This window comes from Canis lupus, chromosome 37 (assembly GCF_003254725.2).
Source record: "Canis lupus dingo isolate Sandy chromosome 37, ASM325472v2, whole genome shotgun sequence".
NCBI lineage: Eukaryota > Metazoa > Chordata > Mammalia > Carnivora > Canidae > Canis > Canis lupus.
Window position 1 is genome coordinate 180,181 of NC_064279.1, and position 27,377 is coordinate 207,557.

The 27,377-nt window shown below is 45.2% G+C and overlaps 1 protein-coding gene and 1 long non-coding RNA gene across 41 annotated transcripts in view; one reads left to right on the forward strand and one right to left on the reverse strand.

Moving 5' to 3' along the window:
- LOC112656497 (uncharacterized) overlaps positions 1-27,377 on the reverse strand; it is a 441,756-nt gene that overhangs the window by 134,550 nt on the left and 279,829 nt on the right. The gene's annotated exons all lie outside the window — the stretch shown is intronic.
- LOC118353533 (uncharacterized) overlaps positions 1-27,377 on the forward strand; it is a 368,208-nt gene that overhangs the window by 85,380 nt on the left and 255,451 nt on the right. For 5 of the 40 annotated variants that reach the window (XM_049106714.1, XM_049106715.1, XM_049106717.1 and 2 more), the window contains exon 1: positions 22,015-23,641. The exons of 8 other annotated variants lie outside the window; for them this stretch is intronic. The gene's annotated coding sequence lies outside the window, so the exon portion shown is untranslated. Of the gene's footprint in view, positions 1-21,689; positions 23,642-27,377 lie in introns of those variants that run through there. 27 more of the 40 variants (XM_049106708.1, XM_049106710.1, XM_049106709.1 and 24 more) reach the window with 17 other exon arrangements.

Sequence of the window (27,377 nt, forward strand, 5' to 3'; positions counted from 1 at the left end):
TGTGGGCCCACATCCACGCTGACAGGCGCCCCTGAGCAGCCTCAGGACCTGCGTGGAGGCTTCAGGAAGATGTGGCGACGCGTTCACTCTGGCAGGAGCTCCCGGGCCCCTCAGGACATAAGTTGAGGCTTCTGGAAGCGGGGCCGCATTCATGGTTACAGGAGCCCTGGCCTCCTCGAACCCTCGGCTACGCTTCAGGAGGACTTGGGGCCACATGGACACAACAGGACGCTGACTTCCTCAGGACCCCTGGTGTAGACTTGGGGAAATATGTGGATGCGTCCATGTGGACAGAAGACCCCAGCTTTGTCAGGGCCTGTGGTGAGGCCTAAGAAAACTGTGGGTGCCGCATCCACAGTGACAGGAGTCTCCAGCCTCCTCAGGACACACTGTGAAGTTTTGGGAAGATTTGAGGCCACGTCCATGCTGACAGGAGCCCCCAGCCTCCTCAGGTCTTATGGTGAGGCTTGAGGAAAATGTGGGACCACGTCAATGCTGACAGGAACCCTGTCTTCCTCAGGACCTGCACTTTGGCTTCGGGACATAAGGGGCTGCGTGTATGCTGACAGGAGCCCACAGCCTCCTCAGGACCTGCGGTGAGATTTCTGGGGGACGTGGGGCCATGTCCAGGCTGACAGGAGCCCCCGGCCTCCTGAGGACCTGCTGTGAGGCTTCCAGAGGATGTGAGGCATAGTCCACAGTGACAGGAGACCCAGCGTCCTCAGGACCCGCTGACTATGACTCAGGAACACGTGGGGCCACGTCCGCACTCACAGGAGCCCGGCTTCCTCAGGACCCCTTGGAGGAATCTGGAGGAGCCATTGGGGGCCACGTCCATATCAGAAGGGACTCCTCAGAACCACAGTGTAAGTGAAAGGGTAGAATGAATGGTAGGGTTAGGGGAGGGGAGGAAGTTGGTGGTTAGCCTTAGGTTAGATGTTAGGGGTTAGTGATTATGCTTATGGTTACGAATTAGAGGTTAGGTGAGGCATAAGGTTATTGGTCAGTGTTAAGAGTTAGGATGGTGGTTAGGGTAAGGGACAGGATTTAGTGTTAGGGTTAGTGTTTAGGCTCTAGGGATGAGGGCAGGAGGTTAGGAGTTGGGGATAGGGTTATGGTTAGAGTTAGGGTTGGGCTTAGGTTTGCAGTTAGGGTTAGGAGTTAGGGTGTGAGTTATTGTTAGGGGTTAGAGTTAGGGGTTAGAGTTAAGGGTTAGAGTTAAAGTTAGGGCTAGGTTTAGGGTTAGGGCGAGGGTTAGGATTAGGATAGGGGTTAGGGCTAGGGTTAGTGTTAGTGTTTGGTTAGGGTTTAGGGTTAGGGTCAGGTCAGGGTCAGGGTACGGTTTTGGAAAAGGGCAAGATATAGGGTTAGGGAGTGGGTTAGGGGTTGGCTTTAGGGTATGGGTTAGGGTACAGTTTGCGGTATGAGATAGGATTAGTATTAGAGGGTTAGGGTTAGGGTACAGGTTAAGGTTAGGAATAGGATTTGAATACCTTATTTTAAGGATAGGGTTAGAGGTTAGGGTTCGTGTTAGATTTAATGTAGGGGTCAGGGTTAAGGAAACCTAAGTTTAGGTGCACCTGCATTTAAGAGTTAGGGTGAGGGTTGGCAGGAAGGTTCAGTGAATGTGTTTTGGTCTTGGGGTTTGTGTTTGTTTTTCGATTAGTGATGGGTCTTGTTTAAGGGTTAGGTTAACATTACAATTAAGTGTAGGGTTAGGGTTATGTCTGTGTATGGTTAGAGTTTGGGACTTAGCATGTGCCTGTACTGGGACTCCTAGCATCTTCGGCCGTTTAGTTTTATGCACTCTATTTAGGTTTTGGGTTCAAAGATAGCCTGACTCCACCAAGTCAGTGGCCTCCCCAGAGAATCAAAATCCAGGCTTCTGATGGTGTCAGAATAGACATGGCAGGCTTCTCCCGAGCTGAGCTAGGAGGGGATTTGTGCCTCTAAAGACTCTTTATTTGGATTTTCAGTTGCCTTTCTGATTTTATCTCTAGTGCGTACATGTTTCATCAATACTACCAATTATTATTTTAAAGTTTTACTTGAATTCCTGTTTCTATACACAGTATGATATAGTTTCAGGTTTACCACATAGTGATTCAACTCTTGGTTACAACGCCTGGTACTGGCCACAGGTGCCCTCCACTATCCCCATCCCCTGATTCCCCATCCCCCTCACCTTCCTCTGGTATTTATTAGTTGATTCTCTGTGGTTAAGAGTATGTTTTTTTGTTTGCTTCTCTCATCCCGCCCCCGCCCCTTTGCCAGTTTGTCTGCTTTCTTAAAATTCACATGTGAATGCAATTGTATGGTATTTCATATCTTTCTCTGACTGACTGAGTTCATTAAGCATAAGTCCTTTCCACTTCTCCCACATCATTGTAAATGGCTTCATTCATCGCTTCTGATGACCGAGTGATGTCGCAGTGGGTATATTTACCACATCGTCTCTGCCCATTCATCAGTTGATGGACATCTGGGCTGTATCCACAGTTTGGCTGTTGTTGATAACGCTGCTACAAACACTGGTCTGCGTGTCCTACTTGGAATCTACTAAAATACTTTTGTATCCTCGGGGTAAATACGTAGCTCTGCAATTTTGGAATCGTAGGGTAGACCTATTTTTAACTTCTTTTTTAATTTATTTTATGAAAGTCACAGAGAGAGAGGCAGAGACACAGGCAGAGGGAGAAGCAGACTCCGTGCACTGTTAGTCCGACGTGGGATTCAATCCCAGGTCTCCAGGATTGTGACATGGGCCAAAGGCAGGTACCAAACCGCTGCACCACCCAGGGATCCCCTATTTTTAACGTCTCGAGGACCCTCCACAGTGTTTTTCACAGTGGCTGCAACTGTTCGCATGCCCACCAGGAGTGTAAGGGGGCTCCCTCTTCTCCATAGCCTCAACAACACCTGTTGTTTCTTCTGTTGTTAATTTTAGCCATTCTGTCGGCTGTCAGGTGACATCTTATTGTGATTTCATTTGAATTTCCCTGATGATGGGTGACGCGGAGTGTCTTTCGGTGTCTGGTGGCCATCTGGATGTCTTGTCAGAGACAAAGTCCATTCATATCTTCTACCCATCTGCAGTTGGATAATTTGTGTTTAGGAGGTTGAGATTTATATTTGCTTTGCGTATTCTGCATACTAACTGTTTATTGGATGTGTTATTTACAAATATCTCCTTTCATTTTCTATGTTGCCTTTTAGCGTTAGTTGTTTCTTTCATTTTGCAGAAGCTTTTGAATTTGATGAAGTCCCAAGAGTATTTTTGCTTTTGTTTCCCTCAACTCAGAGGCACATCTAGAAAGAAGATTCAATGGCCAACGTCAAAGACGTTGTTGCCTATCTTTTCTTCTTTTTATGGTTTCAGGTCTCACATTTAGGTCTTTCATCCATTTTGAATTTATTTTTTATATATATTGTGTAAGAAAGTGGTCCAGTTTCATTCTTCTGCATGTGGCTGCCTGGTTTTCCCAACACCATTTGTTCTTATCCTGGGGTCAGGGTTAGGGTTTGTTGAAGAGACTGTCTTTGTGCCATTGGATATTCCCTGCTGCCTTGTTGTCGATTAATGGATCATAGAGTTACAGGTTTGTATCTTGTTTCGGCATTCCATTCTATTCTATTGATCTAAGCATCTCCTGTTGGGAGATTCCTGATTGCTGATTCAATTTCGTCGCTGGTTATCTGTGTGTTCTAGTTTCTTATTTCTTCCTTTTTCATTTTTGCTGTGTTATATATTTCCAGGAATTGATCTATTTCTTCCAGGTTCGAGGTAGCTGGCATATAATTTTTCATAATGTTCTCTTATAAACGTTTTTATTTCTCTTGTTTTGGTTGTTATTTCTCTTATCTCATTTGTAATTTTATTTGGGTCCTTTCTCATCTTTTTATCTTTTTTCTTTTTTAAATATTTTATTTATGTATTCATGCAAGTCACAGAGAGACAGGGGTATAGGCAGGGGGAAAATGAGGCTCCACGCAGGGAGCCTGATGTGGGACATGATTCCCCAGGACCCCGGGATCATGACCTGAGCCAAAGCAGATGCTCAACCACTGAGGCACCCAGGTGCCTTGCTGATTAAATTCCTTTGCTAGTTATGGGTCTAGTCACATTTTCTATTTCTTCCTCTTTCAGTTTTGCTCATTTGCACATTTCTAGGGATCTCTCCAATTCTTCCTGGTCTCCCAGGTTGTTAGCGTATAATCTTTTATAGTATTCCCTTATAATTGTCTTATTTTCTGGTGTTGATTGTGATCTCTCTTCTCTCTTTTGTGATTTTATTTATTTAGTTCTTTTCTGTTTTCTTGTTGATAAAGCTGGCTAGGGCTTGATCCATTTTCTTAGTTATTTTGAAGAACCAGTTCTTAGTTTCATTATTCCATTCTACTGTTTTGTTGTTTCTGTATTGATTATTTCTGCTCTCATCTTTATTTTTTCCTTCTTAAGGAGGCTTTAGGATTTGTTCCCTATTCCTTTTCCAGCTCCTTTAGGTGTAGTGTTGCGTTGTGTATTGGAGACTTCTTGTTTCTTGAGGTAGGCCTGTATTGCTATCTACTTCCCTCTAAGAACTGTCTTTGCTACATCCTAGAAGTTTGAAGAAACATGTTTTCATTTTCATTTGTTTTAAATTTCCTCTTTAATTTCCTGGTTACTCCATTCCTTCTCTGGTAGGATGATCATAACCTCCACAAATATTTGGTCTGTCCAAATTTTTTCTTACTGTCGACTTCAAGTTTCATAGCGTCGTCGTCCGAAAATATACATGGTGTGATACCATCCTTCTTGTACCTGTTGTACCTGTTGAGGGCTGATTTGTGGTCCATGATATAATGTATTCTGGAGAATGTCCCATGTGCACTTGAAAGGAATGTGTACTCTGCTTTAGGAAGAAATGTTCAGACTATATCTGTTGAGTCACTTTGGTCCAGTGTGTCAAGCCTATTGTTCCCCTGTTGATTTTCTGCATAGACGATCCGTCCATTGCCATAAGTGGGTGTTAAAATCCCCAGTCATTGTATTATTATCAGTGTGTTCCTGTACGTTTGTTGTTAATTGGTTTCTATATTTCGGTACTCCCATGTTGGCAGCATAAATATGCAGTTGTTTGATTTTTTTTAAATAAATTTATTTTTTATTGGTGTTCAATTGACCAACATACAGAATAACACGCAGTGCTCATCCCGCCAAGTGTCCCCCTCAGTGCCTGTCACCCCTTCACCACCACACCACGCCCTCCTCCCCTTCCAGCACTGCTAGTTCTTTTCCCAGAGTTAGGAGTCTTTATGATCTCTCTCCCTTTCTGATATTTCCCAAACGTTTCTTCTCCATTCCCTTATATTCCCTTTCACTATTATTTATATTCCCCAAAGGAATGAGAACATACACTGTTTGTCCTTCTCCGATTGACTTACTTCACTCAGCATAATAGCCTCCAGTTCCATCCATGTTGAAACAAATGTTGGGTATTTGTCGTTTCTAATGGTTGAATATTATTCCATTGTATACATAAACCACATCTTCTTTATCCATTCATCTTTCGATGGACACCAAGGCTCCTGACACTGTTTGGCTATTGTGGACATTCTGCTATAAACATCGGGGTGCAGGTGTCCCGGCGTTTCATTGTATCTGAATCTTTGGGGTAAATCCCCAATAGTGCAATTGCTGAGTCATCGGGCAGGTCTATTTTTAACACTTTGTGGAACCTCCACACAGTTTTCCAGAGTGACTGCAACAGTTCACATTCCCAACAGCAGTGTAAGAGGTTTCCCTTTTCTCCGCATCCTCTCCAACATTTGTGGTTTCCTGCCTTGTTCATTTTCCCCATTCTCACTGGTGTGAGGTGGTATCTCATTGTGGTTTTGATTTGTATGTCCCTAAGGGCAAGTGATGCGGAGCATGTTTTCATGTGCATGTTGCCATGTCAGTGTCTTCCTCCGTGAGATTTCTCTTCATGTCTTTTGCCCATTTCATGATTGGATTGTTTGTCTCTTTGGTGTTGATTTTAAGAAGTTCTTTATAGATCTTAGAAACTAGCCCTTTATCTGAAACGTCTTTTGATATATATCTTCTCCCATGCTGTAGGTTGTCTTTTAGATTTGTTGACTGTATCCTTTGCTGTGCAAAAGCTTCTTATCTTGATGAAGTCACAATAGTTCATTTTTGCTTTTCCTTCTTTTGCCTTCATGGATGTACGTTTCAAGAAGTTGCTGTGTCCAAGTTTAAAACGGGTGTTGCTTGTGTTTTCCTCTAGGATTTTGATGTATTCTTGTCTCACATTTAGATCTTTCATCCATTTTGAGTTTATCTTTGTTTATGGTGAAAGAGAGTGGTCTAGTTTTATTCTTCTGAAGGTGGAAGTCCAATTTTCCCAGCACCATCTATTGAAGAGACTTTCTTCCAATGGATAGTCTTTCCTCCTTTATCGAATATTAGTTGACCATAAAGTTCACGGTCCATTTCTGGGTTCTCTATTCTGTTCCATTGATCTATGTGTCTGTTTTTGTGCCAGTACCACACTGTCTTGTTGACCACAGCTTTGTAGTACAACCTGAAATCTGGCATTGTGATGCCCCCAGATATGGTATTCTTTTTTAAAATTCCCCTGGCTTTCGGGGTCTTTTTTGATTCCACACAAGTCTTAAAATAATTTGTTCTAACTCTCTGAAGAAAGTCCATGGTATTTTGATAGGGATTGCATTAAACGTGTACATTGCCTGGGTAATATTGAAATTTTCACAATATTAATTCTGCCAATCCATGAGCATTGAATATTTTTCCATCTCTTTGTGTCTTCCTCAATTTCTTTCAGAAGTGTTCTATTGTTTTTAGGGTATAGATCATTTACCGCCTTAGTTAGATTTATTCCTAGATATCTTCTGATTTGGGTGCAACTGTAAATGAAATTGACTCCTTAATTTCTCTTTCCTCAGTCCCATTGTCAGTGTATAAAAATGCCATTGATTTTTGGATATTGAGTTTTTTATTGCAATGCTACCAAATTGCTGTATGAGTTCTAGCAATCTTGGGGTGGAGGCTTTTGGGTGTTCTAGGTAGAGTATCATGTCATCTGAGAAGAGGGAGATTTTGACTTCTTCTTTGCCAATTTGAATGCCTTTAATGTCTTTTTGCTGTCTGACTGCTCAGGCTAGGACTTCCAGACTATGTTGAATAGCAATGGTGAGAGTGGACATCCCTGTCTTGTTCCTGATATTAGGGGAAATGCTCCCAGTGCTGCCCCACTGAGAATGATATTTGCTGTGGGGTTTTCGTAGATGGCTTTTAAGATATCGAGGAATGTTCCCTCTATCCCTACGCTCTGAAGAGTTTTGATCAGGAATGGATGCTCTATTTTTTCAAATGCTTTCTCTGCACCTAATGAGAGGATCATATGGTTCTTGGTTTTTCTCTTGCTGATATGATGATTGACATTGATTTTTTTACACGTGTTGAACCAGCCTTGTGTCCCGGGGATAAATCCTACTTGGTCATGGTGAATAATATTCTTAATGTATTGTTGGATCCTATTGGCTAGTATCTTGTTGAGAATTTTTGCATCCATGTTCATCAGGGATATTGGTCTGTATTTTCCTTTTTGATGGGGTCTTTGTCTGGTTTTGGAATTTAGGTGATGCTGGCTTCATAGAACGAATTTGGAAGTACTCCATCTCTTTCTATCTTTCCAAACAGCTTTAGTAGGAAAGGTATGGTTTCTTCTTTAAACGTTTGATAGATTTCCCCTGGGAAGCCATCTGGCCATGGACTTTTGTGACTTGGGAGGTTTTTGATGACTGCTTCAATTTCCTCCCTGGTTATTGGCCTGTTTAGGTTTTCTATGTCTTCCTGTTCCAGTTTTGGTAGTTTGTGGCTTTCCAGGAAAGCGTCCATTTCTTCTAGATTGCCTAATTTATTTCCGTATAGCTGTTCATAATAAGTTTTGAAAATCGTTTGTATTTCCTTGGTGTTGGTAGTGATCTCTCCTTTCTCATTCATGATTTTATTAATTTGAGTCTTGTCTCTCTTCTTAATAAGACTGGCTAATGGTTTATGTATGGTATTAATTCTTTCAAAGAACCAACTCCTGGTTCTGTTGATCTTTTCCACATTTCTTATGGTCTCAGTTTCCTTGAGGTCTGCTCTAAATTTAATTAAATCTCTTATTCTGTTTGGGTGTAGGATCTAGCTGCTGTTTTTTTCTCTAGCTCCTTTATGATTAAGGTTAGCTTTTGTATTTGAGATCTTTCCAGTTTTTGAATAGATGCTTCTATTGTGATGTATTTCCCCCTTAGGACTGCTTTTGCTGCATGCCAAAGATTTTGAACATTTGTATCTTCATTCCAATTAGTTTCCATGAATCCTTTTAATTCTTCCTCAATTTCCTGGTTGAACCTTTCATCTTTTAGCAGGATGGTCCTTAACCTCCACGTGTTTGAGGTCCTTCCAAACTTCTTGTTGTGATTTAGTTCTAATTTTAAGGCATTATGGTCTGAGAATATGCAGGGGATGATCTGAATCTTTTCGTATTGGTTCAGACGTGATTTGTGACCCAGTATGTGGTCTATTCTGGAGAACGTTCCATGTGCCCTTGAGAAGAAAGTGTATTCAGTTCAGTTTGGATGTAAAGTTCTGTAGATATCTGTGAAATCTATCTGCTCCAGTGTATCATTTAAAGCTCTCGTTTCTTTTTTTTTTTTTTATTTATGATAGGCACACAGTGAGAGAGAGAGAGGCAGAGACACAGGCAGAGGGAGAAGCAGGCTCCATGCACCGGGAGCCCGACGTGGGATTCGATCCCGGGTCTCCAGGATCGCGCCCTGGGCCAAAGGCAGGCGCCAAACCGCTGCGCCACCCAGGTATCCCAAAGCTCTCGTTTCTTTGGAGATGTTGTGCTTAGAAGACCTATCGAGGGTAGAAAGACCTAGAATGAAGTCACCAAGTATAAGATAATTATTATCTAAGTATTTCTTCACTTTCGTTATTAATTGGTTTAAATATTTGGCAGCTCCGATATTCGGGGAATATATATTGAGGATTGTTAAGCCCTCTTGTTGGATAGAACCTTTAAGTATGATTTAGTGTCCGTCTTCATCTCTCACTATAGTCTTCGGGGTAAATTTTAGTTTATCTGATATATGGATGGCTACCACTGCTTTCTTTCTTTTTTTTTTTCTCACTGATTTCTTTTGAGGACCATTTGAATGGTAACTGGCTCTCCAACCCATTATTTTCAGATTGTAGGTGTCCTTCTGTCTAATATGAGTCTCTTGTAGAAAGCAAATAGTTGGGTCCTCATTTTTTATCCAGTCTGAAACCCTGCGCCTTTGAAGGGGTCATTAAGCCCATTCACGTTCAGAGGTACTATCAACAGATATGTTTAGTGTCATCATGTCATCTATTCAGTCCTTGTTTTTGTAGATTGTTCTACTGAACTTCTTCTTAAAGGGGAATTTTAGAGTCCCCATTAAAATTTCTTGCAGAGCTTGTTTGGAGTTCACATATTCTTTCAGTTCCTGCCTGTCTTGAAAGCTCTTTATCTCTCCTTCCATTTTGAATGAGAGCCTGGCTGGATAAAGTATTCTTGGTTGCATGTTATACTCATGGAGGACCCTGAATATATCCAGCCAGCACTTTCTGGGCTGCCAGGTTGCTGTGGAGAGGTCTGCTCCTCCCCATAAAGGTCAGGGATTTCTTGTCTCTTGCTGCTTTAAGATCTTCTCTTTATGTTTGGAATTTGCAAGCTTCACTATTAAATTGAGGTGTTGGACGGTTTTTATTGATTTTAGAGGGTGGGGGATATCTCTATTTCCTGGATCTGAATGCCTGTTTCCCTTCCCAGATTAGGAAAGTTTTCAGCTAGGATTTGTTCAAATGCATATTCTGTCCCTCTGTCCCTTTCGGCGCCCTCAGGATCCCCAATTACACATAGGTTTTTCTTCCCCAGGCTGTTATTTATTTCCCTTAATCTGTCTTCCTGGTCTCTTAATTGTCTGTCTCTTTTTTCCTCAGTTTTCCTCGTTGCCACCAACTTGTCTTCTATGTCACTCACTCGTTCTTCCACCTCGTTAACCCTCGTCATTAGGAATTCTAGTTTGGATTGCATCTCATTCAATTGTTTTTTACTTTCTGCCTGATTTTATCTAAATTCTGCAGTCATGAAGTCTCTTGAGTCCTTTATGCTTTTTTCTAGAGCCACCAGTAGCTGTAAAATAGTGCTTCCTAATTGGTTTTCTGACATTGAGTTGTAATCCAGTTTGTAACTCTGTGGGAGAGAGGACTGGTTTTTATTTTGAGGTGAGGTTTTCCTTCTAGTCATTTTGCTCAGTGCAGAGTGGCCAAAAACAAGTTGTATTGGGAAAAGGAGAAAAAGAAGAGAGAAAGAAAAAAGAGAATAGAAAAAGAAAAAAGGAAAAAGGAAGAAAAAAGCAAAAAAGAGAATAAAAGGAGAAAGAAAAAGAAAGAAAGGGGGGAAAGGATGGGGGAAGCAATCAGAAATTAAAAAAAACATGGGGAAGTATCCTCTGATTCTGTCTACTTTAAGTCCCTTGACTTCCCCTGGAACTTGTCCGTCTATCTGGTCTTCTGGGGGGAGGGGCCCGTTGTGCTCATTTTCAGGTGCTAGCCCTTGGGGTATCTCCTCTCCCCCTGCCTGGTGAAGCGCTCACTGGGGGATGTATACCCTGTGACGCCCAAGGAGGAACAACCCCAGTGGCAGCAGCCAGGTCGGAACACCTGTATTCAGCCTCCCCAGTAACTCTGGAGCAGTCCGTCTGCAGGGCCTGGAGGCTCTGGGGCAGGGCTGCTGATCTTCTCAGCTCTGAGCAGGAGCGTCCTTGCTCTCCTGGACCTCCAGGCCTCTGCCTGTCCCGGGGAAGGCCGAATCCTGGGCTGTGTCCTGGCCCTGTGCTCCCCGACCTGCGCTGTTGGATTCTCACTCCCGGCCGGGTAGGCACCTCTCCACGGAGCCGCCATATACCCTCTGAGCTGCTCCTGGAGCCCCGCAGCCCCCTTCACAGGAAACCACTTCCTCTGCCCTAGGCGCTGCCACCAGCTTTCCCAGGGACCCGCTGCCCCCTCCGCACAGAGCCGCTGTCGGATCCCCTCAGAGCTGCTCCTGGGTCAATGCATGTGCCCTACAGCCCTTAGGGAGCTCGGTGCAATCTCCTGGGAGTGCAGGTGTATGTTTGTGTCCCATGGAGCCCGAGGGTATCCCCGCCCTCCTGGGGTCTTGCTCTGAATCCCTGCGGGCGTCATTTCCCCCTGGAAGAATGGTGCAGCTCCTGCTTCTCTGGGACAGAGCTCTCCTGCCCGGGGGGCACTCGCCTTGGCCTTAGCCTGGCTCTGTGGGGCCCCTCCCCCTTGGAAGCCTTTTGTATCTTTATTTCTTTTTCCCCATCTTCCTACCTTGATAGAAGTGTGAACTTTTCTCACTATAGCATTCTATCTGGTCTCTGTTTAAGTCTCAGGCTGAATTCCTAGATTTTCAGGATGATTTGAAGTTTATCTAGGTAATTTGGTCAGGACAGGTGACTTGGGACCCTTCTCTTCCGCCATCTTGCCTCTCCTCCTGTATGTTGCTTTTTAGCTTTAGTTGTTTCCTTCACTTTGCAGAAGCTTTTCAATTTGATGAAGTCCCAATAGTATTTTTGCTTTTGTTTCCCTCACCTCAGAGGCATATCCTGAAAGAAGAACCAATGGCCAATGTCAAAAACGTTGCTGCCTATCTTTCCTTCTATGTATGGTTTCAGATCTCACATTTAGGTCTTTCATCCATTTTGAATTCATTTTTTATATATATGGTGTAAGAAAGTGGTCCAGTTTCATTCTTCTGCATTTTGCTGCCTGGTTTTCCCAACACCATTTGTTCTTATCCGGGGTCAGGGTTAGTGTTTGTTGAAGAGACTGTCTTTGTGCCATTGGATATTCCTTCCTGCCTTGTTGTCGATTAATGGATCAGAGAGTTACAGGTTTGTATCTTGCTTTGGCTTTCCATTCTATTCTATTGATCTAAGCATCTCCTGTTGGGGAACCCTGATTGCTGATTCAATTTCTTTGCTGGTTATCTGTCTGTTCAAGTTTCTTATTTCTTCCTTTTTCATTTTGCTATGTTATATATTTCCAGGAATTATCTATTTCTTCCAGGTTCTATGTTGCTCGCATATAGTTTTTCATAATGTTCTCTTATAATCGTTTGTATTTCTCTAGTGTTGGTTGTTATTTCTCTTTTCTCATTTGTGATTTTATTTGGGTCCTTGCTCATCTTTTTATCTTTTTCTCTTTTAAAGATATTATTTATGTATTCATGAGAGACACAGAGAGGCAGAGCTATGAGCAGAGGGAAATTGAGGCTCCATGTGGGGAGCCTGATGTGGGACTTGATTCCCCAGGACCCCGGGATCATGACCTGAGCCAAAGGAGATGTTCAACCAAAGAGGCACCCAGGTGCATTGCTGATTCAATTCCTTTGCTAATTATGGGCCTGTTCACATTTTCTATTTCTTCCTATTTCAGTTTTACTCATTTGCATATTTCTAGGCATTTGTCCATTTCCTCCAGGTCTCCCAGTATGTTAGTGTATAAGCTTTCATAGTATTCCCTTAAAATGGTCTTATTTTTCTGGTGTTGATTGTGATCTCTCTTCTCATTTGTGGTTTTATTTATTTAGGTCTTTTCTCTTTTCTCATTGATAAGGGTGAGTAGGGCTTGATCCATTTTCTTAATTGTTTTGAAGAACCGACCCTTTGTTTTGTTATTCCATTCTACTGCTTTGTTGTTTCTGTATTGTTTATTTCTGCTCTCATCTTTTTTTCCCCTCTTCTATATCCTTTAGGCATTGTTTGCTATCCTTTTCCCGGTCCTGAAGGTGTAGGGTTTGGCTGTGTATTGGAGACTTCTTATTTCTTGAGGTAGGCCTGTATTGCTATGTACTTCCCTCTTAGGACTACCTTTGCTACATCCCAGAGGTTTGGAGAAACATGTTTTCATTTTCATTTGTTTTAAATTTCCTCTTTAATTTCCTGGTTGCTCCATTCATTCTCTAGTAGGATGTACATAATCTCCACGTATTTTTGGTCTGTCCAAATTTTTTCTTACTGTGGACTTTGAGTTTCATAGCGTCCTGGTCCGAAAATGTACAGGGTGTGATATCAACCTTCTTCTACCTGTTGTACCTGTTGAGGGCTGATTTGTGAGCCATGAATGATCTGTTCTGGAGAATGTCCCATGTGCACTTGAAAGGAATTGTATTCTGCTTTAGGTTGAAATGTTCAGAGTATATCTGTTGAGTCCCTGTGGTCCACTGTGTCAAGGCTATTTTTCCCTTGTTAATTTTCTGTATAGACGATCGGTCCATTGCCATAAGTGGTTGTTAAAAACCCCTGTCATTGTATTATTATCAGTGAGTTTCTGCATGTTTGTTTTTAATTGGTTTCTATATTTAGGTACTCCCATGTTGGCAGAAAATAAATATTTAGTTGTTTGTTCTTGATAGAGAGCCTTTTTAATTATGAAATAATGCCCTTCTTCAACACTTCTTACAGTATTTGTTCTTTCTTTTTTGATATATAAATATTTTATTTATTTATTCATGAGAGATACACAGAGAAGCAGAGGCAGAAACATAGGCAGAGAGAGAGGTAGGCTCCCCAAAGGGAGGCTGATCCTGGGATCCCAGGATCACACCCTGAGCCAAAGGCTCTCCTGGCAGACACAGGGCTCGCTCCTGCAGTGACTTTCCGCTGGAGGGTCAGCTGAGCTAGAAGGTCCGGCTTGGCCATATTCTCATGTGCGGCAGTGGGTCGTGCCATGCGCTGGCTGCTTATCTTCTCCCGGATGCCTCTCCAGCAGGGAGCTAGACCTCGGTGCCACCCTGGGGGGAGCTCCTGAGGAGCTGGGTGCCCATGACGGGGAGCGCAGGGGCTCCCTGTGTGTGGGAGTTAGGGTGGGGATGGGGCTGGGATTCCTCGGTCTGCTGTGCTGCCTGGCCTTCAGGCCGAGCCCCATGCTCACCAAGCCCCTACTCACTCGGGCAAGGAGGGTGCCCTCCACACTCTGGTGTGAGAGATCCCACACCACAAGGTGTGCACGCTGAGTCCACCTAGTGAGGGTGGCTCAGGTGCGTGAGCTGCAAGTGTGGGACCCAAGAAATTTTACAAAAATCTCCTAGCCCTGGACAAGCAGTGCAGGACTGTTTCCATTTTGTGCTACACCCGCCATCTCCAGGATGACCCCCACATGACCTGCTTATGGCTTAAGGCACTGCCCCAACCTAGTCAGGTCGCTGGGCTCACCCTAATCAGAAATCAGCTCATAACAATGTAACCCTGCTTTGTGCCCCCCAAAACTGTGCCCCGATTCTGACCAAAGTAATACGCCAGCTCAAGTGGATACTATAGGGTAAGGTGTAATTCAATCGGCCACCTGCGTGTGAACCGACATGACTGTGCAACTTTCTGCATATGCATGTGCACTGGCCCCTATAAAGCTACTACGCCTTTTAGTCTCGGGGTCCAAGTCCCTGCTCCTCTGTGTCGGGTGCACTTGGACACAAGCTCCAGTTTGTAAAGAAACCCTTGGGAGTTTGCATCGGTGTTGGCTCCTCGGTGGTTTCTTGGATTCACAATCTTGGGCACAACACAACGGACTGCTGTCCTGACATCCCTTCCAGGGCCATGCTGACCACCGCGCAGGCCCTCTCTGCCCCAGGCACACAGGCACGGGGATGATGGGTGGAGGAATTTCCCCGGAACCCAGCCAGTCCCTGCCCCCTGGACAGAGGGAGCACAGACCTCCGGGTGGCTTTGCACAGACCCTGGTGACCTGAGGCTTCCTGGTTGTCGCTCTGTCCCACCCCTCCTGGCCTGCGGGGAACAGCCTGAGTCCCAGTAAAGTCTGTCAGGTCCTGACCCTGGCGTCTGACCGCCCCTGCAAGGCAGATGGGGAAGTCGGCTGTGTGTGCATGGCAGTGCCCCAGGCTGGTGGGGCCTGGGTTGTGCCCCCTCTTCCTCTCTGGGGGTCTCTCTAAGCCCCGTGCACAGTTTTCTGGGAGACACAGAAATGGGCTGGCTGTGCATTTTCCCACCACAACACTTTATTTACTTTCTACAGCAAATGGGCTCAGAGCCGAGGGTGCGTGCTTTCCCTGGGGAGGGAGACCATTCTGTCCTTTAGGGGAGGGCACGTATGACGTGGGTTGGGGGGGCGGGTGCTGGAGTCCCCCACCTGTGAGCATGTGTGGAATCCAGGTGGGGACATGTGTCCTGAGGTTTTAGCCTGAGAGACGGTTCTTAGGACAGCAGAACTGACCTGGTCCTACAGCCCATGGGCTCCTGTGATGGGTCCTCGAAGGGCACTTGGTCCCCGGCCTCAGGGTCCTTGGGGCCCCAGCACCTGTAGCAGCCTGCCTCCTGGTGTGGGTGCGGGTGGGGCCCACCGGCCTACCCTTGCCTCCCCACCCTGGGGTGTCCCAGGATCCACAGGGCACCCTAGGTCAGCGACCTGGATCTGTGGGGTACACCCAGGGCCCAAGAGGCCACGTTTAGCTGTGAGAGGGCTCGCTCAGCCCGGGGCCAGATTCCAGGGCTGGCCAGGGCCATGGGGGGCTGGATCCTATTAGTCTTTGTGTTGGGCCTGGTGGGGGCTCAAATCAACTCAGCCCCCACAGAGCCCAGGGCCAGGTCAACACAGGTCCCTATGGGTTAGGGACTGGTGTCCTGTGCAGGGTGTGCCGCCCTCCAGGAGGGACAGTGGGCAGAGGCAGGGCACAGTGCATACTCTGCACCACTCAGGTGCACCCACCCTGTCGGGGGCTCCCTGTCTTTCCTCCTCCCTGCAACCCTTGGGTACTCTATGGGACCCCCGGGCTTCTAATGGGATCAGGGTATGCCGAGAACCCCAGGGAGGCTGAGCATGTCCCACAGGGGGCACCTGTACTGGGTCCTTGCTCGGGGTAAATGGTGTGGGGGTAGATGGTGTGGGGGCAAAAGTATGATTGTGGTGGAGTGTGGGGATGGTGTAGGGGGAATGGTGTTGTGGTATAGTCTGGGTGGGGATTGTGTGGGGCTGTGTGGGTATGAGGGGGATGGTGTAGGTGGGATCCCATTTGGCATGATAATGTAGGGGAATGATGTGGGAGTGGGGAATTAGCGGGATGTCGTCGGGGGCCTGTGGACACAAGGTATCTCCTTCCTCTAATATGCAGAAGGAGACTTCTACAGTTAAAGGCGAACCCAGTCTGGGGTTTCTTGTGACACCTGCCCCTGAGTCGTGGTGTGGTCAGTGCAGGGCCCTTGCTGGACTGGGGGCATTATCTGGGGGTCATCATAATTTGTATGTTTTCAAATTGCAAATTGTCTCAAATTAAATGCATAGAATTTAGAAATATATAAAGCACTGAGAGTGGGTGTCACTCTGACCCATCTGACCCTCATGGGATCAATGTGCGTCCTGCTTCAGCCATGGCCATGCTGCTTGGCCCCCAGGTCCAGTTCTTGCCCCCCCACATCCCCCACCCTGTCCCCTGTTTCTCAAGGGGCTGTCCCTCTCCCCTATGGTGTTCGGCTCCCATGGCAATCCCTGGAGTCCCCATCCTAGTGGCCTCCTCATCCCTGAGTCCCCAGGGGTGTGGGCACAGTGGTCATCCTCATCACCCAACCATGGAGTGGTGACTTGTTGACTGCTGTTGCTCCCCTGGTCTCAGAGAACCCGTTTTCCCTACACAGAAGCCACCGAGGCCCCGAAGCCCCCTGGCCCAGAGCCTCACCTGACCCCCTAGCAGTCCTAAAATATAATGTGGCTGCCCAACGTCCTGTTGACGTCCAGGTCTACCTGCGTGATGTCCTAGGAGGAGACAAGGGCGTCCTCCTTCATTTCCTGTGGGAAAACCGCGGAGGAGGAGCAGGGGATGGCGGGAGTGCCCACCGTGCCTGTGGAACTGTGTGAGGGCCTGTGCCCAGCTGTAGTGGGCGGGGAAGTGACTGATGGTAAGCCTGGGTGGGAGGGGACAGGAGGCCAGTCCAAGTGGGGAGGAGTCATGGGGGTGTTGTGCCCAAGATGTCGAATCTGAGAAACCACTAAGGAGCCGACACTGATGCAAACACCCAAGGGTTGTTTTACAAACTCGAGCATGTGTTCAAGTATAGGCCACACAGTGGAACAGGAATTTGGACCACGAGGAGGGTTTTAGCTTAGTTTTAAGGGCTGGTCTCGGGGACGTCCAGAAGAGCTGGAGCAATTCCTCAAGTTCTGTTTACATTTTGATATGGGTCCTTCAAGGGCATTGAGCTCTCCTCTCATTCTAATTGGGGTGTCCAGCCTTTTGCTTAGGCTCAGTTTTTATTCTATTGTGGGGCTTTCTAAGAAATTAAGCTGTAAACTTGTTTTTTTCCAGTAACTGAAGTAATGCAAATTTCAGCTTTCTTCACAGGGGCCTGGGATTGCTGGACGTCTGCTGATACTGAACTTAAAGTAGAATGGCTGTAATGTTCTCGGCCTCCAAGCATCTCGTCCCGTCCTATCTAGCTCATGCCCCCCTCCCTGGAGCTCCTAAGAGAGAAATTGCAAATGACCTCAGCATGGCAGCCTGTTTTGTGGGATAGGCCCAGAGATTTGAGATCAGGAAGACCTGAGGCACAGGCGTCCCAGCAGTGCAGCAGGATTCCATGCTGCAGACTCTTATTCCCTAAGGCTATCTTGACAACTGACTTTGTACATAGAAAAGTTCTCCTTTGTCTTTAAAAGTACAGGAGCGAGATAAAGCATTTTTTCTCTGCCCATCTGATTGCTCAGATTCCACTCTGAGACATATTTCCTGTTAATAAGGATAATTTACTATCCATAATACTATGGTTAAAATATTCTGACACAAGTAATTCAAAGGGATGAGGGTTTCTCATCTTTTTCTTCACAGCTCAGTCACTCATCAGGAAATGGATCTTTATGGATTTGGAAATATTTGAGAGACATTAGTACTAATGTTCCTATTATTATGTGAAGGATTCTTCCCTGAGATTCTTCCCCTGTTTCAACTGACACTGAAATACTGTGAACTCTTTGGAAGTCAAATGTCAAGGAAATAAATGTTATACATTGCTAATTTTAAATGCACTTGCAATATGGTGTCTATTATACTAGAAGTATTTTTATCTGATTTTTGCTATTTATTATCCTTTACTGCTTTTCAGGTTGAGGAGGCATTATACGTGTTCAATTTTCAAATTAAATCTTATTTTTTAGAAAGAAAACAAAGATTTATAGGGAAATTGAGAAGATAGTACAGAGAATTCTCATGCACTTGCACTCAATTTCCCCAATAATCGATATCTTATATCAGTACGGTACAAATATTAGCTAATGAATCAATATTAAAATTTTCGCAATAACCAGAGACCATACTTTATTCAGATTTCCTTAGTTTTTGCTAAATCACCATCCCTCATACCACACTCCATTTGTCCTCATGTTTTCTTAGGCTCCTCTGGATTGTGACAATCTCTCAGCCTTTCCTTGTTTTTGTTGAACTGGAACACGTTGAGAAGTAGAGTATTTTGTAAAATTTCCCTCAGTTGGGACATATCTGTTGTTTATCTCATGATTGAACAGTTTTTGTGGATTATATACAGAGATATAATGCCATTTTCATTATATCATATAAAGGATAGATACTATCAACATGATTTATCAGTCCTGGTATTGATCTGATCATCTTGCTGAGGTAGTGTTTGTCAGGTTTCTCCATAGTAAAGTGATTCTTTATTATTATTATTATTATTATTGATTATTATTATTATTAATTATTATTATTATTATCATTTTATTTTAAGTTTTTCATAATATATTTTGTAGAAGAAGTTACTATGTGTATTGCACACCTAAGAGTGGGAAGCTATGCTCAGGAACTTGAGGATGGAATGTCTGCACAAATTGTTTGAAAATCTTCTACATGGGAGATTTTTTTCCCTCTGGGTTTGTTTGTTTCTTTTTCAAAGATGCTATTTATTTATTTCAGAGAGAGAGGAGTGAAAAACATGTGCTATAAGGGCAGAGGGCGAGGGAGAAGCAGGTTCCCTACTGAAGACGGAGCCTTCCTTGGGACCTGGATCATGATCTGACTCTAAGGCAGAAGCTTAACTAACTGAGCCTCACAGGTGCCACCCTTTCTTTCTTTCTTTCTTTCTTTCTTTCTTTCTTTCTTTCTTCTTTCTTTCTTCTTTCTTTCTTTCTTTCTTTCTTTCTTTCTTTCTTCTTCTTTCTTTCTTCTTTCCTTAAAAATAAATTTACTTTTTATTGGTGTTCAATTTGCCAACATACAGAATAACACCCAGTAGTGCTCATCGCGTCAAGTGCCCCCTCAGTGCCCGTCATTCATTCACCCCCACCCCCGCCCTCCTCCCTTACATCACCCTTAGTTCATTTCCCAGAGTTAGGAGTCTTTATATTCTGTCTCCCTTTCTGATATTTCCCACACATTTCTTCTCCCTTCCCCTATATTCCCTTTCACTATTATCTATATTCCCCAAGTGAATGAGAACATACAATATTTGTCTTTCTCTGATTCACTTACTTCACTCAGCATAATACCTTCCAGTTCCATCCATGTTGAAGGAAAATGTGGTTATTTGTCGTTTCTAATGGCTCAGCAAGCCCACCTTTCCTCCTTCTTCATCTTGGGAGTCTCCCATGATATGAATGTTATTGTTTTAATAAGTGGCTGAGTTCCGAAATCTGCCTCTATGGTCCATAACCTTCCTTGTTTTTAATGCTTGTCACTTGGTACTGCATCTCAGTTATAGCATTTTTAACGTTGCCTGACTAGATTTTAATTCTTTTATTTCTACAGTAAGGGATTCTCTAGTTTTCTTCTGTGCTCTTTTTCCAGCCCAGATGCTATCTTTATAATCATTGTTTTAAACTGTACTTAGACATCATATATTTGTATTGATGGACTTCCTGGTTGTGAGTATTACCTCATATTATTTTATGGAGGTGAATTTCTCCATCTCATTATTTTTTCCAGAAAAGAAAGACGGAAGAAAAAGAAAAACCAAGAAAAACAATAACAACTGCCCTCCCCAAAAAAACTACCAGATTATTTTTGCCTGGTTGTTAAAATATTCTAAATACCAAAATAAGAAACACAATTAAAGTACCATGAAACTAAAAATGAGAAATATATAAGGTACATACATAAAAATTAAAATAAGGCAATTTATAAAATAGAATCAAAGAAAATAAATGAAAATAAAGCACAAAGTACAAAGGAAGCTAGACCCTACTTTCCAAGCAGAGCTGAAGCTCTGCAACCTCTGTGGTCCGACACCTTGGTGGCAGCGAGTGGTCTGTGCAGGGTCTGGGGATTGGACATGGCGCTGATTGTCAGGTGCACATCTGCCTGGGAGATGCATCAGTGGGGTCAGAGGCGGGGTGGGCCTCAGCGCCTCTGGCCTCCAGTGGGCGGCGCTGTGCTGCTCCCTCAGACCAGGCCCAGATGGGCAGGATGCGGGTGGGGTCTCTGGGTCCTCTGGCTCTGGGGCTGAGCATACTGCCCCCCAGTTTGCAGGGGCCTCCACAAAAGATCCCTCAAGTCCCCGGGTCTCTGCCGCTTCTCTCAGAATCCTGCGTTCACTCTACAGGCGTCCGAGCTTCTTTTGGTTTTCTTTTTTTATCTCAGACTGTTGTGCCCAAGACTGCGAATCCGAGAAACCTCCGAGAAGCCAAGAGTGATGCAAACACACGAGGGTTTATTTACCACCTCGAGCTTGTGTCCAAGTGTACCCAACAAGCGGAGCATGGACTTGGACCCTGAGGTGGGTTTTAGCTTAGTTTTAAGGGCTGGTCTCGGGGACCTCCAGAAGGGCTGGAGCACTTCCTCAAGTTCTGTTTACATTTTGATATGGGGCCTTCAAGGGCATTGAGCTCTGTTCTCATTCTAATAGGGGCTTCCTGCCCTTGGCCTGGGTTCAGTTTTGATTCAATTGTGGGGCTTTCTAGGACATTAAGCTGTAAACAGCAAAGGTTCCACACCTGGAAGGGGGACGTCACACTGTCCCTATATGCTGAAGATGCAGAACTAGAAACAGGCAACCCCAGAGCCTCCACCAAAACTTGTTAGAACTAAGGAGTGAGTTCAGTAAAGTCACAGACACAAACTGACCCTACAGAGCAGAGTAGCCTTGCTGTGTCCTGACAATGAGCACTCAGGAAGGAAAGGAAGGATGTGAAGGCCTTCTCAGGAGCATCAAGGAGAAGTAATAATGAGATTGAACCAAAGGAGCACAAGACTTGTGCACTGAGCCATACCAGGCTCTGGGAGGCCGTCCTGGGCTCGTGGGGTGGGAGCCTCATCTTGTGAAAATGTCCGCAGTTCCTGAAGCCACCCTCAGTTTCAATGTCATTCCTATCAAAATCATGGTGGCAGACCTTAGAAATAGGAAAAAAAACCCATAACATCCATCCTCCTCAACAAATAACCCCTGACAGCAAACCAGTATTGGAGAAGCAGGACAGAGTGAGACGCAGCACTTTCCTATTTCCCCTGTTATGCCCCCACCCCTCCAGCGACCCTCAGTTCGCTTCATATCATTAAGAGTCTGTATTTCCTGCATCTGTTTTGATCTTATTTGTTTCTCCTTCCCTTCACAAATGTTCATCTGCTTTGCTTCTTTAATTCTACCTATGAATGACACCACACGGTCATTCTCTTTCCCGAGTGACTTACTTCACTTAACATTATCCCTTTAGTTCTATCCACATCATGCAAATGGCAAGATTTCCTTCTCTTTGATAGCTGAGTACCATTCCTCTCTCTATGACCATCATCTATCTCCCATCCTCTTTATCCATCATCTGCCACAGGGCACCGAGTCTCCTCCCACAGTATGGCTACTGTGGACCCAGCTGCAGTGGACATTGGGGTGCAGGTGTCCCAAGTCTCACTGCATCTGTATCTTTGGAGTGAGCTCCAGGCCGTTCACCTGCTCGTCACAGGGCGGCTCTATTTGTAACTTCCTGAGGGGCCTCCACACTGTTTCCAGGGCGGCTGCATGAACCCATGGTCCCGCCCACAGTGGAAGAGGGTTGAGTGAGTTTTGCAGGACGTGGTAAAAGTCTGGTCCACATTTCATTTCACAACCTGTGGGCTCCAATTCCTTGTCCTTAAGTATTTCTGGGGAAGCCGGGTGTTGGGGTCCTTTTCAGTGAGATGTTTCCAAAACTAACAGGCTCCAGCTGGACCCTGAAAGGAGGCAGGTGGGGCCCATGAAGCACCCGCTGCCTCCTGCACAGCCTCCTGCACAGCCTCCTGCAGCTCCTGAGTGTCCCACAGGGTGCGCACAAGCCAGGCCCCTCCCATGGGGCAGGCATGTGCAGTAGGCCTCCTCTGCCTGCACTAACAGGAGCCAGCCTGTGCTGGGGAGGCCTGAGGGGGACGTGGGGACGCATCTACGCTGATGAGCTGCAGCCTCCACAGGACCCGCAGGAAGTCTTCAGGGGGAAATTGGGTCGCGTTCATGCTGACAGGAGCCCCAGTCTCCTCAGGACCCGCGGTGAGGCTTTAGGAAGATGTGGGCCCGCATCCACCCTGACAGGAGCCCCTGGGCTGCCTCAGGACCAGCGGGGAGTCTTCAAGAAGATGTGGGCCCACGTCCACACTGACAGGAGCCCTGAGCCACCTCAGGACCCGCGGGGAGGTTTCAGAAAATTGTGGGCCCGCATCCACACTGACAGGAGCCCCTCAGCAGCCTCAGGACCCACGGGGAGGTTTCAGGAAGATATGGGCCCGCATCCACACTGACAGGAGCCCCTGAGCCACCTCAGGACCTGCGGGGAGGCTTCAGGAAGATGTGGTGTGACATCCACTCTGGCAGGAGCTCCCAGGCCCCTCAGGACATAAGTTGAGGCTTCTGGAAGCTGGGGGCTGCATTCATGGTTACAGGAGCCCAGGCCTCCTCAGAACCCTTGGTGACACTTCAGGAGGACTTGGGGCCACATGGACACAACAGGACGGTGACTTCCTCAGGACCCCCGGTGTAGACTTGGGGAAATATGAGGATGCGTCCATGGGGACAGAAGACCCCAGCCTTGTCAGGGCCTGTGGTGAGGCCTAATAAAAATGTGGGTGCCGCATCCACATGACAGGATTCTCCAGCCTTCTCAGAACCCACTGTGAAGGTTTGGGAAGATTATGTGCCACATCCATGCTGACAGGAGCCCCGAGCCTCCTCAGGTCTTATGGTGAGGCTTGAGGAAAATGTGGGGCGATGGCAACCCTGACAGGAACCCCATCCTCCTCAGGACCAGCACTTTGGCTTCAGGACATATGGGGCTGCGTCTATGCTGACAGGAGCCCACAGCCCCCTCAGGACCTGCGGTGAGTTTTCTAGGGGACGTGGGGCCATGTCCAGACTGACAGGAGCCCCCGGCTTCCTGAGGACCTGCTGTGAGGCTTCCAGAGGATGTGAGACATAGTCCACAGTGACAGGAGACCCGGCGTCCTCAGGACCTGCTGACTATGACTCAGGAACACGTTGGGCCATGTCCACACTCACAGGAGTCCGGCTCGCTTGGACCCCCTGTAGGACTCTGGAGGAGCCATTGGGGGCCACGTCTACATCAGAAGGGACTCCTCAGAACCACAGGGTAAGTGAAAGGATAGAATGAATGGTAGGGTTAGGGGAGGGGAGGCAGTTGGTGGTTAGCCTTAGGTTATATGTTAGGTGTTAGTGATTATGCTTATGGTTACAGATTAGAAGTTAGGTGAGGCATAAGGGTAATGGTCAGTAGTTAACAGTTAGGATGGTGGTTAGGGTAAGGGACAGGATTTACTGTTAGCGTTAGGGTTTAGGCTCTAGGGTTTAGGGCAGGAGGTTAGGAGTTGGGGTTAGGGTGATGGTTAGAGTTAGGGTTGGGCTTAGGTTTGCAGTTAGGGTTAGGGGTTAGGGTGTGAGTTAGGGTTAGGGTTTAGGGTGAGGGGTTAGGGTTATAGTTAGGGCTAGGTTTAGAATTAGGGCGAGGGTTAGGGTTGGGATAGGGGTTAGGACTAGGGTTAGGGTTATTGCTTGGTTAGGGTTAGGGACAGGTCTGGGTCAGGGTCAGGGTACAGTTTTGGAACAGGTTAAGAGATACGTTTTGGGAGTGGGCTAGGGGTTAGTTTTAGGGTACGGGTTAGGGTAAAGTTTGGGGTATGAGATAGGATTAGTATTAGAGGGTTAGGGTTAGGGTACAGGTTAAGGTCAGGAAAAGGATTTGAGTACATTAAGTTAAGTTTAGGTTTAGAGGTTAGGGTTAGATTTAAGGTAGGGGTCAGGGTTAAGGGTTTAGAATAGGTTTAGGAGTTAGGTTGAGGTTTGGCAGGAAGGTTCAGTGAATGTGTTTTGGTCTTGGGGTTTGTGTTTGGTTTTCGATTAGTGATGGGTCTTATTTAAGGGTTAGGTTAACATTAGGATTAAGTGTAGGGTTAGGGTTATGTCTGTGAATGGTTAGAGTTTGGGTCTTGCCATGTGCCTGCACTGGGACTCCTAGCATCTTGGGCGGTTTAGTTTTATGCACTCTATTTAGGTTTTGGGTTCAAAGATAGCCTGACTCCACCAAGTACTGGCCTCCCCAGAGAATCTGTAATTCTCCTTTTTGGTGGGGTCTTTGTCTGGTTTTGGAATTAAGGTGATGCTGGCCTCATAGAACGAATTTGGAAGTACTCCATCTCTTTCTATCTTTCCAAAGAGCTTGAGGAGAATAGGTATGGTTTCTTCTTTAAACATTTGATAGAATTCCCCTGGGAAGCCATCTGGCCCTGGACTTTTGTGTCTTGGGAGGTTTTTGATGACTGCTTCAATTTCCCCCATTGTTATTGGCCTGTTAAGGTTTTCTATTTCTTCCTGTTTCAGTTTTGGTAGTTTGTGGCTTTCCAGGAATGCGTCCATTTATTCTAGATTGCCTAATTTATTGGCATATAGCTGTTCATAATATGTTTTTAAAATCGTTTGTATTTCCTTGGTGTTGGTAGTGATCTCTCCTTTCTCATTCATGATTTTATTAATTTGAGTCTTCTCTCTTTCCTTTTTAATAAGGCTGGCTAATGGTTTATCTATCTTATTAATTCTTTCAAAGAACCAACTCCTGGTTCTGTTGATCTGTTCCACAGTTCTTCTGGTCTCGATTTCGTTGAGTTCTGCTCGAATCTTTATTAACTCCCTTCTTCTCCTCGGTATAGGATCTATTTGCTGTTTTTTTCTCTAGCTCCTTTATGTGTAAGGTTAGCTTTTGTATTTGAGTTCTTTCCAGTTTTTGAATGGATGCTTGTATTGCGATGTATTTCCCCCTTAGGACTGCTTTGGCTGCATCCCAAACATTTTGAACGGTTGTATCTTCATTCTCATTAATTTCCATGAATCTTTTTAATTCTTCCTTAATTTCCTGATTGACCCTTTCATCTTTTAGCAGGATGGTCCTTAACCTCCACGTGTTTGAGGTCCTTCCAAACTTTTTGTTCTGATTTAGTTCTAATTTCAAGGCATTATGGTCTGAGAATATGCTGGGGTGAGAATAGACATGGCATGCTTCTCCTGAGCTGAACTAAGGAGGGGATTTGTGGCTCTAAAGACTTTATTTGGATTTTTTCAGTTGCCTTTCTGATTTTATCTCTAGTGCATACATGTTTCATCAATACTACCTAATATTATTTTAGTTTTACTTGAATTCCTGTTTGTATACACAGAATGATATAGTTTCAGGTTCACCACATAGTGATTCAACCCTTGGATACAACGCCTGGTACTGGCCACAGGTGCCCTCCACTATCCCTATCCCCTGATTCCCCATCCCCATCACCTTACTCTGGTATTTATTAGTTTATTCTCTGTGGTTAAGAGTGTGTTTTTTTGTTTGCTTCTCTCATCCCCCCCCTGCCCCTTTGCCAGTTTGTCTGGTTTCTTAAAATTCACATGTGAATGCAATTGTATGGTATTTCATATCTTTCTCTGACTGACTGAGTTCATTAAGCATAAGTCCTTTCCACTTCTCCCACGTCATTGTAAATGGCTTCATTTCATCCGTTCTGATGACCGAGTGATGTCGCAGTGGGTATATTTACCACATCGTCTGTGCCCATTCATCAGTCGATGGACATCTGGGCTGTATCCACAGTTTGGCTGTTGTTGATAACGCTGCTACAAACAATGGGCTGCGTATCCCACTTGGAATCTACTAAACGACTTTTGTATCCTTGGGGTAAATACGTAGCTCTGCAATTTTGGAATCGTAGGGTAGCTCTATTTTTAACTTCTTTTTAAAAATTTTTTTATGATAGTCACACAGAGAGAGGCAGAGACACAGGCAGAGGGAGAAGCAGGCTCCGTGCATTTTGAGTCCGACATGGGATTCGATCCTGGGTCTCCAGGATCGCGACATGGGCCAAAGGCAGGTGCCAAACCCCTGTACCACCCAGGGATCCCCTATTTTTAACTTCTCAAGGACCCCCCACAGTGTTTTCCACAGTAGCTGCACCTGTTCACATGTCCACCAGTAGTGTAAGGGGGCTTCCTCTTCTCTATAGCCTCAACAACACCTGTTGTTTCTTCTGTTGTTAATTTTAGCCATTCTGATGGCTGTCAGGTGACATCTTATTGTGGTTTTCATTTCCATTTCCCTGATGATGGGTGACGCTGAGTGTCTTTCGATGTCTGGTGGCCATCTGGTTGTATTGTCAGAGACAAAGTCCATTTCTTCTGCCCATCTGCAGTTGGATAATTTGTGTTTAGGATGCTGAGATATATATTTGCTTTACGTATTTTGCATACTAACTGTTTATTGGATGTGTTGTTTACAAATATCTCGTTTCATTTTGTATGTTGCCTTTTAGCGTTGGTTGTTTCTTTCACTTTGCAGAAACTTTTGAATTTGACGAAGTCCCAATAGTATTTTTGCTTTTGTTTCCCTCAACTAAGAGGCATATCTAGAAAGAAGATCCAATGGCCAATGTCAAAGACGTTGTTGCCTATCATTTCTTCTTTGTATGGTTTCAGGCCTCACATTTAGGTCTTTCATGCATTTTGAATTTATTTTTATATATATTGTGTAAGAAAGTGGTCCAGTTTCATTCTTCTGCATGTGGCTGCCTGATTTTCCCAACACCATTTGTTCTTATCCTGGGGTCAGGGTTAGGGTTTGTTGAAGAGACTGTCTTTGTGCCACTGGATGTTCCTTGCTGCCTTGTTGTCAATTAATGGATCATACAGTTGCAGGTTTGTATCTTGTTTCGGATTTCCATTCTATTCTATTGATCTAAGCATCTCCTGTTTGGGAGATTCTTGATTCCTGATTCAATTTCGTTGCTGGTTATCTGTCTGTTCAAGTTTCTAATTTCTTCCTTTTTCATTTT